Here is a 13823-nt window from a genome sequence, read left to right on the forward strand (position 1 = left end):
GCGATTCTGAGATTGTTTTCTCGTGACATATTGTACTTCATGATATGTTAAAATTTCTTTGATATTACCTGCGTTTATTTATGAAAAAAATGGAAATTTGGCGAAAATTTTGAAAATTTCGCAATTTTCCAACTTTTAGTTTTTATGCCCTTAAATCACAGAGATATCTCACACAAAATACTTAACAAGTAACATTTCCCACATGTCTACTTTACATCAGCACAATTTTGGAAACAATTTTTTTTTTTTGTTAGGGAGTTAAAAGGGTTAAAAGTTGACCAGCGATTTCTCATTTTTACAACAAAATTTGCAAAACCATTTTTTTTAGGGACCACCTCACATTTGAAGTCACATTTAGGGGTCTATAACAAAAAATACCCAAAAGTGACACCATTCTAAAAACTGCACCCCTCAAGCTGATCAAAACCACATTCAAGAAATTTATTAACCCTTCAGGTGCTTCACAGGAGCAGAAGCAATGTGGAAGGAAAAAATGAAAATGTAACTTTTTAGTCACAAAAACGATCTTTTAGCAACAATTTTTTTATTTTCCCAAGGGTAAAAGGAGAAATTGGACCGCAAAAGTTGTTGTTCAATTTGTCCTGAGTACGCTGATACCCCATATGTGGGGGGGCACCACTGTTTGGGCGCACGGCAGGGCTCGGAAGGGAAGGAGCACCGTTTGATTTTTTTCAACCTAAAATTGGCTGGAATTGCGATCGGACGCCATGTTGTGTTTGACGAGCCCCTGATGTGCCTAAACAGTGGAAACCCTCCACAAGTGACCCCATTTTGGAAACTACTACCGCCGCTGTGCCCTGCGATTGGCGCGATCTGGGGGGTTTTTGCCGGTGACTGGCGTTACCAGGCATCGGCCCTAGGATCGAGTACATCGGTACTTGATCCTAGCCTGCGACCTCATTGTTTCAGCCGCTCCGATTGGCTGAAACAATGAGGAACGTTGTGATTGGCTGTTCAGAATTGAACAGCCAATCACAGCGATCCAGAGGCCTGGGGGGCGGAGCCAGGCCCTGGGATGTCGGCGCCATCTTCCTCCAGGTAAGTGTCTCGGGGAGACTAGGTGAGCGAGATCTAATAACCCGGGCCCCTGCAATTTCCCTCAGACTAGGGAAATACTGACTGACCCTCTACCTGGAGTTTACACTGATGGTGTGCATGTCCAGGCCCCGATCCTCACCCTTTCTCCTGTTTCAACCCTAGGCTGAAACCTCCGCCCACCACCCAGTGAAGAGGTAATACACCAATACCCACAGTTAGCACAGACAAGGATAAAGGAAAATATACACCACGCCGCAGTCACTCAGGAATACACTATAAATGTGCAGGGCAAAATAAATACAAATATAGGAAGGAGTAAATAAGACTAAGGAAAATACACCACCAGCAACGAATCTCCAACAACCAGCTCTCCACTCTAGACCGAGATAACAACGCACAAGACAGAAGCTATAATCGGCGACGCCCAATGATCAGGAGAACTATTTAAAGGCAATGGGCATGGCCCAGCTTCCAATCCGAGGATCAGGTAAATTAACCCCGGAACAGCTAGATAAAATCTAGCCGACGCCAATGAGCAAATAGTGGTCAAAAGCGGAATTACCGCTGTCTGTCGACCGACCTGGTCTGAACAGCGTCCGACATGAAAGTAAGATGGCGCCGGAAATTTAATGCGATCACCACGACTTAAGTCGCGATGTCGCATTAAACAGTATGACGTACTATCCCATCGGTGGGAATTAAGGCCCACCCCACCTCGACGGGATAGTACGTCATATGGGATTAAGGGGTTAAAATACAATTCTGCCGTGTTTATTTTGGATTTTGTTTTTACAGCTTACATTACTCTGAATCATAATATTCCAGTTCAGGGTGATTACGACGTTACCAAACTTGTATGGATTCATGAATGTATATTAAAAAAAATATTTACTTTGCGTTAACCATTTTCTGAGACGCATAACATTTTTATTTTTTAGTCGAGTAAGGCCCCTTTCACACATCAGTTTTTTGCTATCAGTCGCAATCGGATTCGGCAACTGATACCGCCGGATCCGTTTTTTTCTCATAGACGTGTATTAGCGACGGATTGCGACGGATGGCCTCACGTTTCATCCATCGTTTGTCGGTTCCATCAAAAATTGTTTGTCTGTCAGCTGGAGACAACGGACAAAGTAACGTTTTTTGTGTCCGTCGAAAAAACGGACAGCAACGGATCTGTTGTTTGTTGGAATGGAAGCCTATTGGCGCCTGATCCGCCAAATGATGAAATCCGGCGACTGATTCCGTTTTTTTAACTGGGCATGCTCCGATCCAATTAGCCAGATTTGCTAGTCGGTCCGTCGTATCAGTTTTTCACAATCTGCGACAGATCTGTCGATCCCTCGAGCCAACGGATTGTGACTGACGGCAAAAAACTGATGTGTGAAAGGGGCCTTAGTGGAGTGAGGGCATGTTGTTTGCATGACGAGCTGACAGTTCTACTGGTATTAATTCGGTTTTGATATAATGTTTTGATTTGTTATTGCATTGTTTTAGGGAGGAGTGGAGACCGAAAAAATCCTGTAATTTTGATTTTTTTTCTCATTACGACATTTACCTATCTGTTTCTATATATATATATATATATATATATATATATATATATATATATATATATATATATAATATTTTGATAGGCTTTTCTTAATGAGGAGAAACCATATCTTTGGTTTTATTATCTTTTCATTTTTTTCCAATTTTAATGGGTGAAAAGGGAGGACCTGTCACCAAGTCAAGAGTGACCAAATTGTGCTCTTACCTATTGTATTCCCTCTGCTCCCCTGAGTATTATCCTCTTTTTTTCTGTTCTTTTTTAAATCCAAGATATGATTCCAGAGATATATTTTTTTTTTTTTCAATTTACTGATTCTTATCATCTTTGCCAACAGGGCATTGCTCACAGTATTTTCCAAGATTTCTTTAGGCTGTTGCGCGTTACTATCCTGTGAGTGAAGACCATAAAAATTAGCACTAAATTATGAGGCCCATATCTCTAGGATAATATGTCAGATTTAAATGAAAACAACTGAATTCTCAGTAGCAGCGGGAATACAATAGCAAAAACTGGCAATTTCCGACCTGGTGACTGGTTCTGTTTAAGTAGTGGATCCACCGTCACATTTTTTTGTATAATTGAAAGACCCCCACATAAAACCCTGCAGGGAATATTCATTGCGGAGTTCTGGAATCATCATTTTTCAGCTATTAAAGAGCCGTGATTGTTTTGTGAGAACATAAATGTTTGGTAACTGGTACAGAATTACAGATTAATGTCTCATAGTTTCCTAATATGGTAACCATTAGCAGAGTAAAATCAATCTATTAATCTTATATAAGAAGGTAATCTTGGCCTATTTCAAGTGAATAGTAAAACCTGTTAACCCTAATGCACCTATGTTTTGTGACGCATGAAAAAGCTGACACTGATTTAAGAAAAAAAAAATGTAATAAGTTTAGTCATCATTGAAAATGTTCTTTATTGGGCCTATAGCAAAATTTGAAGCTGAGGTGAATAAATTAATGTTTATAAGGGCTCATTACGTGAGAGGTTTATACTACCTTCATAATATAGGAAAAGAGTAGAGTTGGGCAGATTTGGTTGGGTCAGGGCTTATTGGGCAAGCTATAGCGCCTGCCGAATAAGCTGCAGAGGGAACCCGGCTTTCAGTCAGGACACATGCATGGATAAGCCTGTGTGTTGGGCTGTCGATGCATGTGTCCTGACTGTCACACAGCCACAACACATGCAGCTGCAGAGCTGAACAGCTGATCGACCGCAGCGATCCAGGAAGCCGGGTTCCCTCTGCAGCGTATTCGGCAGGCGCTATAGCTTGCCGAATAAGCCCTGACCTGATCAAATTCCCTCATCTCTAGAAAAGACTCTGATGTCAATGATGTAGCACTTAGTTTACCGGGTGCAGCAGTTGTGACACAATCGGAGTTCTTAGATGCAACATGTAGAATAGGTGAGAAAGCTAACCCCGCCCTCACCACAGCACTCTATGTACATGGTCTATTGGCAGTGAGCTGCTTATCAGAGGAGGTCTGACTAGGTCTCAAAGGCTGTAGTCCAGGCAATGATAATCACTAGGTGATAAAACCTTCATTGAAAGTAAACAAGAGCAAGAGCTTGATAAGTGACACGTCTATGACATCTGTGTTTTAACCCCTAATTTATGCTGTCCTCAGATTACATAGCAATAACCTGCTGACGACAGATTCCCCTTAAACTCAGCCAGCAGCTTCTAAGGGTATGTCTCCACGTTCAGGATTGCATCAGTCTTTGGTCAGGATTTTATGCAAGTAAAATCCTGACCAAAACTGCACCTGAGGTCACTGGCAGGTCACCTGTGGTGTACCTGCGTGTTTTGCTCATAGTAGCAACATGCAGCGTTTTGGAAAAACGCACAACGCATGCGTTTTCGCGGCATAAACGCATGCGTTTTTAAACGCATAGTGGAGTCTGGATTTCATAAAATCCCATCCACTATGCTGTAACATCTGGACGCTGCGTTTTTGACGCAGCAGAAAAACGCAGCGTCAAAAACGCAGCGTTTCCTGAACGTGGAAACATACCCTAACTATATATTATATTGCATCAAAGAAACAATAAGCTTTTAAGTGGTAAACAGGAAAATGAACAAATAAACAGCAATCCAAGAATCAGTTTAATTTTTTTACACCATTCACCATGTGGTATAAGTGAAAAGTCACCTTTTTGGGGGGTCAGTACAATTACATCAATACGAGTTTTATATTTTTTTTTATGTTTTGCTACTTTTACACACTAAAAATGCTTTTTATGAACATTTTTTTTTAGCGCTATATTCTTAGAGCTACCGTATATACTCTCGATCGCTTTTTATTCACAATTTTCAGAAGCAGAATCAACAATAGATGACAATTCAGTTATTGATTTATTTTTATGCTGTTTACAATGCAGTAAAAGTGATAAAACTGATTCGTCAGGTTAGTACAATTACAGCGATACCAGATTTATATATACTTTTTTAAGGATTTGCTACACTAAAGACAACATTTTACTATTTACTAGTATTTGTATCTTCATATTCTGAGAGTTTCCACCAAGAGAGCTGTATGAGGGCTTGTTTTCTGTGGTTCCAGTTGACTTTTTCATTAAAACTGTATTTTTTCTTTTTACATACAGCTTTTTTTCTTTTTTTTTTTGATTGTCGTATATATTCTGTTTTTTTGTGTGTCTGTATGATGAAAAGTTTCATTTTTGATGTGTTTCTTTTCTGTTATAGTGTATTCCGTATGGAATAAATAATATAATTTGGGTTCTGGTTGTAGCGATTCATTTATTTGATTTTTTTTTGCTTGTTTTGCTTTCACATAGCAGCTGCATTTGTATTAGCAAAACAGCTTTCTATATTTTTTGTGCTTTTTTTTACAAATGGTCTTGATTTTTTTTACTTAGTCCCACTGTGGTATATGAATATTTCTTATTTTATCATTGTCTCATACAGTGCACTTATCAGCAATATCTAAATGGTTAATTGGCCCCAGTCATTTGTATAAAAAATCAGGACCAAAGCTACAGAGATGTGAGCTATCATATACAGCTGACGACTGCATATTTTTTTGCCGTCAGGGGGCGCTATACAGTTAGGGTATGTGCCCACTTTAAGTATTTGCTGCATATTTGTCGTGTTTTTTTTCCTAGACAGATTTGTCACAAAAATTGAATCATTTCCTAGTATCAGCAAAGTGAATCAGATTCCTGAAATCTAAGGGTAAGTTCACACTAGGCATTTTTTTTTCAGCGTTTTTTTTTTCTGCAGCAAAACTTCAACTCTTGGCAGAAAAGAAGCTGCAGAAAAAATGTAAGTTTTCCTTGGCTTTTTGGCGCCGTTTTTGATTCGTTTTTTTCCCAGCAGTTTTGGCATGGTAGATTTGTCTCTTATGCATGCTGATAAAGTTTAGTGTTGAGAAAAAAAGTCCTATTCCATAGAACCAGGTTTTGGCACAAAAAAAAATGCAGCAAGACATGATGGCTGCATTTTTGGTGCATTTTTTTCAGCGTTTTTTCACCACCCATTCGAGTCAATGGGTGAAAAACGCTAGAAAAAAGCTGAAAGAAGTGACATGTTCTATGTCCAAAAAAACATGCAAAGCACAAAATACTGATGACAAAAAAAAGTGTGTGCATGAGATTTCTGAAATCCCATAGGCTTTGCTGGTACTGTAAAACACAGCTGAAAATGTGCATAATAAACGCAGCAAAAACGCCCAGTGTGAAGTTAGCCTTATGCATATGTTGCTTATTTCTTCCTTGCAGAGTTGAGGCAGTGCATCATGTCTCTTTTTCAGCCATTACAATGTATGGGGAAAAAATGCATCAAAATCACAAGTAAAAATGTGGCGGAAACACACTCTTTTTCCTGCCAACACATCACTATTTCCAGCAGATTTTTATGATGCAAATACTGAAAGTGTGCATATACCCTAATTCCCCATAAAAAAACTTTCTGGTGGTATCACAGACTCATGACGCGTTTCCGGCGTTAAGTTCTGCCGTTAGTCATAGAGTTATCATAGTGTTAGAATCTATTTAAAACCATTGCCATTGTACACAAAACACAATTATTTTATACTAGATGGTGGCCCGATTCTAACGCATCGGGTATTCTAGAGTATGTATACGTAGTGTATAGTACAGCCCACATAGTACATTGCGCAGCCCACGCAGTACATTGCGCAGCCCACGTTGTATATTGCACAGCCCACGTAGTACATTGCGCAGCCCACGTAGTACATTACGTAGCCCACGTTGTACATATCGCAGCCCACGTACTACATTGCGCAGCCCAAATACTACATGGCGCAGCCCACGTAGTATATTGCGCAGCCCACGTAGTATATTGCGCAGCCCACGTAGTATATTGCGCAGCCCACGTAGTATATTGTGCAGCCCATGTTGTATATTGCGCAGCCCACTTTGTATATTGCACAGCCCACGTTGTATATTGCGCAGCCCACGTAGTATATTGGGCAGTCCACGTAGTATATTGCGCAGCCCATGTAGTATATTGCGCAGCCCATGTAGTATATTGCGCAGCCCATGTAGTATATTGCGCAGCCCACGTTGTACATTGCGCAGCCCACGTTGTACATGGCGCAGCCCACGTTGTACATGGCGCAGCCCACGTTGTACATTGTTCAGCCCACGTTGTACATTGTTCAGCCCACGTTGTACATTGCACAGCCCACGTTGTACATTGCGCAGCCCACGTTGTACATTGCGCAGCCCACGTAATATATCGCGCAGCCCACGTTGTATATTGCGCAGGCCACGTAGTATATTGCCCAGCCCATGTAGTATATTGCGCAGGCCACGTTGTATATTGCTCAGCCCACTAATATAGCAATGTGGGCATGATATCCCTGTTAAAAAAAAAAAAAAAAAGAATTAAAATAAAAAATTGTTATATACTCACCTTCCATTGGCGCCTGGATCCAGGAAGCGGTTACCGATGCTTGGGATCCACCGAAGCTCCGCCGAGCCGCTGGCGCCGGCCGCCATCTTCCTTTCCCAGGATGCATTGCGAAATTACCCAGATGACTTAGCGGTCTCGCGAGACCGCTAAGTCTTCTGGGTAATATCGCAATACGTCGCCGGAAACGGAAGATGGTGGCCGGCGCCAGCGGCTCGGCGGACTACGGAGGGTGAGTATAGCAGGTTTTTTGTTTTTTTTTATTATTTTTAACATTACATTTTTTTTACTATTGATGCCGCATAGGCTGCATCAATAGTAAAAAATTGGGGACACACAGGGTTAATAGCCGCGGTTACGGAGTGCGTTACCCGCAGCATAACGCGCTCCGTTACCGCCGGCATTAACCCTGTGTGAGCGGTGACCGGACAGCGTATGCGGGCGCCGGGCAGTGAGTGCGGGGAGTAAGGGGCGGCCATTTTCTTCCGGACTGTGCGCGTCGCTGATTGGTCGTGGCAATGGTCGTGGGCGTTTTGCCACGACCAATCAGCGACTTGGATTCCATGACAGACAGAGGCCGCGACCAATGAATATCTGTGACAGACAGAAGGACAGACGGAAGTGACCCTTAGACAATTATATAGTAGATGTAAATCTATATCAAAATATTATACTAGTTATCTGTATACCAATTAATATAACAACATTGTGTCATTGTGAAAATTCAAGCTATTTGACTGTTTGGTATTAAATTTAAGGATCCTATACTGCTCCCTTAAAAACACGTTTTTTTCCAGTCACCGCCTCTTTCTGGGCATATAACCCGTCCGATCCCATAGCAAATTAAACCTGCAACATCGCCTCTATGCACATCTAAAAATGTTTGGTTACCCCAGAATGTGTTGTTGCCTCTATTTTTTTTATATACAGTATATATCTTATGAGACTCATTTTTCTATAGATAAACCCTCCCGCCCGCCCCACCCTCTGGTAGCCACGGGTGTTCATCAATCACCTATTAGGGAGTAAGGGATGATATATTGCTCTTGCACCTGATTGTAACTGAGGTAGTTTTGTTTGAAAATGTAGATACATGCAGACCTGTCTATACATGGGAAATATATTTTAGTACATACATTTTTATATGCTGTAGTTTTACCAGCACAACTCCTACACAGTTTTGGTTGTCGATAAAGAAGTTTACTCAGACTTTCCATAAACAGGAATGATTGTGTTGCTCAATAATTCATGCTTTCCCTATGCAAACAGGAGAACTCCATGAAAGGTGTGGGGAGAGAAAAAAAAGGAACACATTTAATTGATGTTTTCTTTATTGTTACTTAGCAAAGGTTATTATGCAGGGTTTTACACAGACCAGAGAGTGCAATTAGGCCGAGCCTTCAAATTAATGTAATTTTGTGATGTGGTTAGTAGCCAAAAACTTAATAGGACAAACATGATAAAAAAAAAAAGAAAGAAAAAAAAAACGCCAATTGCTGCGTTCTAGAATTCACAAAAAAATTTTTTTGGTATTACCATGTGGTAATTGGCTTTGTGACACACTACTGCTTACTTTGTGCCAGAAATTGGCTCCAAACTTTTGTCACATTGCACATTTTTTGGCTCTTAGTGTGTCACGGTGGTGCTGGGACTTAGGGCGCTGTGGTAGATCTGCTCACTGGGCTGGACAAAAAACGGAACACTGTCTCTTTAAGAACATTCTTGGTTTATTAAGTGCAGCATAAACCAAGCTGGAAAAAGTAAACAGAGCCCTCTTGGCAAAACTGCAAAATAAAAGTATTTCTCCTAGTGGGGATCAGCCCACTCAGGGCTAGCAAGGTCCACAATTCAGGTCCTTTAACACAGGCACAAACACTTCTCTAGAGTGTTCCTCTCCAGATACTGAACACCTACTGCCTTTAGAGGCCAGCTACTTTAGCTCCAGACCACACCCTGGGGTGGAGAGAAGGTGCACATTCCGCACCCACTCTATGGATGTCTACATAAACTCAGCCCATTATACAAGTTAGCTTTCAACCCCTCCCCGGATTTAGTGTGCTGGAGGAAAATCTCTGGGTTTTATATCACTGACGCCATTAAGTACAGTGAAACATATCTCCCCTTCTGCACCTTGCCAGTGACTTAGTTACAACGTTTACCAGGTCCCAAGAACTAGGGGCGCCCTGGTCTATCCCTGTCCCCCGGATTACTTCTGAAGGTGGAGATGTCGGGTTCTTGTGCCTTCCTATGTTCCTATATCAACCCTTGTCTGTCCACTCTACCAACCAGGAAGGTGGGAAGCTGAAGTGCATATGACTACACTGACCAGACAAACAAGGGAAGATAGGCAGGGATAAATGTAAATACCAAGCATACAAAATACTGTCACCCAACAACAGAGAGGGACACATGGGAGTTAAAGGAAGGCGAAACCAAATAGGTGAGGATGTGCACACAGACAAACATCCAAGAAACAGTCTCCTGAAAAATCACCAAACACCACCACCAACACTGGCAATCCCTAAATGCCAGAGGTGAGCATATATGGCAGAGGAAAGTGGCCAACACTGAACAGCTGAGAAAACCAAGTAGGAAAGCTCCAGGAGCTTCAACTGTACAGGTTTAGCCCTTGCACTTCTAGCAAGGAAAAACCTGGACTGTTTAATGCGATAGTGAAGTACTTTTAACAAGTAAAGCAGTTTGTGAAACCAGACACTGCACCTTCTGGCCCTTCTCTGCCGCGGTATTCCTGTGATATAGTGTTACACTATAGGCTAGTCCTTTTTAACAATAAACCATGCCCCTTTTATACAAAGCCATGTCCTCTTGCCAAACAATGTGAAGAAATTGTCTGAAATACTTAAAGGGAACATGTCAGCAGGATTGTGCACAGTAACTACAGACAGTGTCAAGTCGGAGCCGTTATACTGATTACAATGATACCTGTGACCTGTCAGAAGCCATACTGATGAATACCTAATCAGAGCACCACATAAAGACCCCCACACAGGCCGCCCCGAAGTACGAGCATATCATTAGAGGGAACCTGTCAGCAGGATTGTGCACAGTAACCTACAGGTAGTGTCAGGTTGGCGCCGTTATACTAAATAAAATGATACTTTGGTTGATGAAATTTGTCTTGAGGCTGTATATTAATCCTTATTTTTAGTTTTGTGTTAATGCTATGCTTGTGTCCTAAGGCGGGGTTGACGTATGTGGTGCTCTGATTATATAGTCATAATGCAGACTGCTGACAGGTCACTGATCCCTATCGGTTTGTATAGAAATCCGATAGCTGCTGTTGCGCAGGCGCCGACGGCGCCATCTTGCTGGAGAAGAAAAATTATGTCCTCCACCAAGATGGCACCACCCGCGGATTTCATCAACCAAAGTATCATTTTATTCAGTATAACGGCGCCGACCTGACACTGTGTGTAGGTTACTGTGCACAATCCTGCTGACAGGTTCCCTTTAACTCAAAACTGAAAATAAAGATTAAACAACAACCACAAGACGGATTTTAATAAACAAGATATCATTGTAATCAGTATAACGGCACCAACCTGACAGTGTCTGTAGGTTACTGTGCACAATCCTGCTGACAGGTTCCCTTTAATAAGCATGATTACTTTATTATATCTCCAGCCAAAAATGTGTTTTTTGTTTCTGGATGGAGACTGAATATTTAGAATCCTGTGTAATATTTCTTTATATTGACATATGACAGCATGTATGCAGTTGCATTTTAATCAATTTTCTCTGTACTAGAAGTATGGGCATCCTTTCTGTAGATATGATCATATTCATCTGGTTGTGCATACTTTTGACAAGTTGCATGTGTAAACCATATTTATAGAACTGATTTTTTTGTACCGTACCTGTTTAGAAAATTTAATTTTAATGGTAAGGGAAATCCATATCATTCTTTCAAACATACTTGGCATATTGATCACGTGAAATACAATTTGAAGATGTCCCATGGTATGTGATCATCTTGGCAACAGTTTCATGTTTTCTAACCTGTTGAATTAAATTGTGACTGCATAAAGCAGTATTCTCTAGTTCAGTGTTCCCCAACTCCAGTCCTCAAGAGCCACCAACAGGTCATGTTTTCAGGATTTCCTCAGTATGGCCCAGGTGATGGAATTGTTGCCTGTCTAGATGACATTCTCACCTGGGCAATACTAAGGAAATCCTGAAAACATAACCTGTTGGTGGCTCTTGAGCGCCGAACTTGGGGAACACTGCTGTAGTTGCTAGTTATTTCACTCTACATCATGTAAAAACACTTAAATATTTTAAGGACGCACATATTTTTGTGCTTAAAGAATTTCTCATGCAAAGAAGAAAATATTATTGGCCAAGCAGCTGTTTCCATTAATCCAGCGTAATTGAATGTACCAGACTTTAATTAACTCCCAGTTCTTCGTACAAAGTGTAGGGGTTCATGTGAAGATTGATGCCATTCTTAGGATATCCTGAAATCCAGTGTGTTAGTGATTAAACCCCCAAAATATAAGGAGGTGAAAATGTCATGACTTGCCAGTTTCTCAGCATCTTCCTTGCTTGGATCTTGAAAAATGCACTGATCAATGTTTAATTGTTGGAAACCTTGTACTTTTGAGCTTCACTAATCCTGCGATAACACAGTGTAAACTCATTGAGGTGATTATCATCTATGTAAATGCAAAGTACACATACCTATAGAACTGAGGGCTTATCGATGGCACAGACATCTAGAACAGAGTTTACTAGTTCAAAATGGGAAGGTTCAGTAACATTCCCTTTCTTTTAGCACTGCAGAGTGTAAAATCTGGTGATATTGCTAGTCAATTATTACAAATCTGCCCTAATAATACTATGTATTATTTTTCTTAATGAACCTAATCTTTCTTTATGTTCTCCTAATCTATACCAGCAGGGTGCATTCAGTTACCTTTCCGCCTATCTTTAGATCAGTGAAGTGGATCCTTATATTTGATTGTGGGATTTTCCTTTCCTACAATCTTAATTGGTAAATAAAAGCTGCACATGACTCTCTCTTTTCTCATATTTCTAGCCCTTGATCTTGTTTAGGGAGCCTGTACACATTGAATAAAACTCAAATGAAATGTCTAATTTTGACCATAAGGAATGATCACCATCCGTTTCACTAAAAAGGACAAATGGTCATCATCATTCCAATAAAGGCAGGCATTTTGGATTTTTTGGACATTGCTCAGCAGTGGCTGCATCATTGGCAGAAAAAAATCCAATATTTGCTAATGGAATCTGTGAAGTACTTGGGACCATTTACGGTATTTATTTCAATATGCTAAGCTACACATGTCATAACAGCTATTGAACAGTCAATTTTTCTACCAATCGCTCTCTCCTAATTCCCCTATACTCATCAATGTTCGGGGTCAGCAGAGCGTTTTTATGGTTTCATTGTGAAGATCTGAGAAAGTCATGGACAGACAGTTGTGGTGGTGCCTTATCTCCCAAACATTAAAACAGGCATTTAAAGTGATACTGCAAAACATGGTTGCACACCAACATCATTTCATGGAGGAGAGTCAGGAGGCCCCCCGTACACTTCAGATTGTTGGTCGATCCAATTTATATTGACGGGTTCGGACGACTTTGATCTAATGTGTTTTTTGGGGGCAAGTGGGGCAACTTATGAATGGAGTTTCATTACCAATCATTGTCCAGGGTAAACTGATCTAATGACAAACAAGAAAACATTTTTTGACTCTTGAATAAATAGTATATGGAGGCCAACAAAAGTAAAAGGAGGGGAAAAGAATAAACTTCCTATATCAAGCACTAATCATTCGACTAACTGTTTAACTACCCATGTAAAAGAACCTCAAGCATAGCAAGCCATTGTATACATTTGACCTATGAACTTGACATAAATATGGACACTATGAATAGTTAAAAGGAATCTGTTAGTAGGATCAACCTTCTAATCCATCTATGTGGGCATGTAAGTCATAAGATGCTGAATTTTTATACTTTGATTATATAAAAATGAAAACTTGATTATATATATGATACCTTGATATCTGTGATTTGATGTTTTGTTTCAGTGTATTCCACATTTATCTTAATGTGCATGAGCTGTTAAGATCTATTGGCCAGATATACATCTCCTGAGAATTTGCCTTTAGACCTTTTTTAAATGAAAGAGGTTGTTACCAGTGTGAGACATGTAATGACTGACAGTCTGCTCCCCTGATCTACATGTCTCACACTGGTAATGCTTCTTTCAAAATAATCTCTGGAGGCAGATTCCCAGGGAGATCAATGTCCGGCCCA

At 40.6% G+C, this 13823-nt stretch overlaps 1 protein-coding gene across 1 annotated transcript in view; it reads left to right on the forward strand.

Moving 5' to 3' along the window:
* SPIDR (scaffold protein involved in DNA repair) overlaps positions 1–13823 on the forward strand; it is a 783664-nt gene that overhangs the window by 708587 nt on the left and 61254 nt on the right. The gene's annotated exons all lie outside the window — the stretch shown is intronic.

The sequence above is a fragment of the Ranitomeya variabilis genome, chromosome 6 (genome assembly GCF_051348905.1).
Source record: "Ranitomeya variabilis isolate aRanVar5 chromosome 6, aRanVar5.hap1, whole genome shotgun sequence".
Lineage (NCBI taxonomy): Eukaryota > Metazoa > Chordata > Amphibia > Anura > Dendrobatidae > Ranitomeya > Ranitomeya variabilis.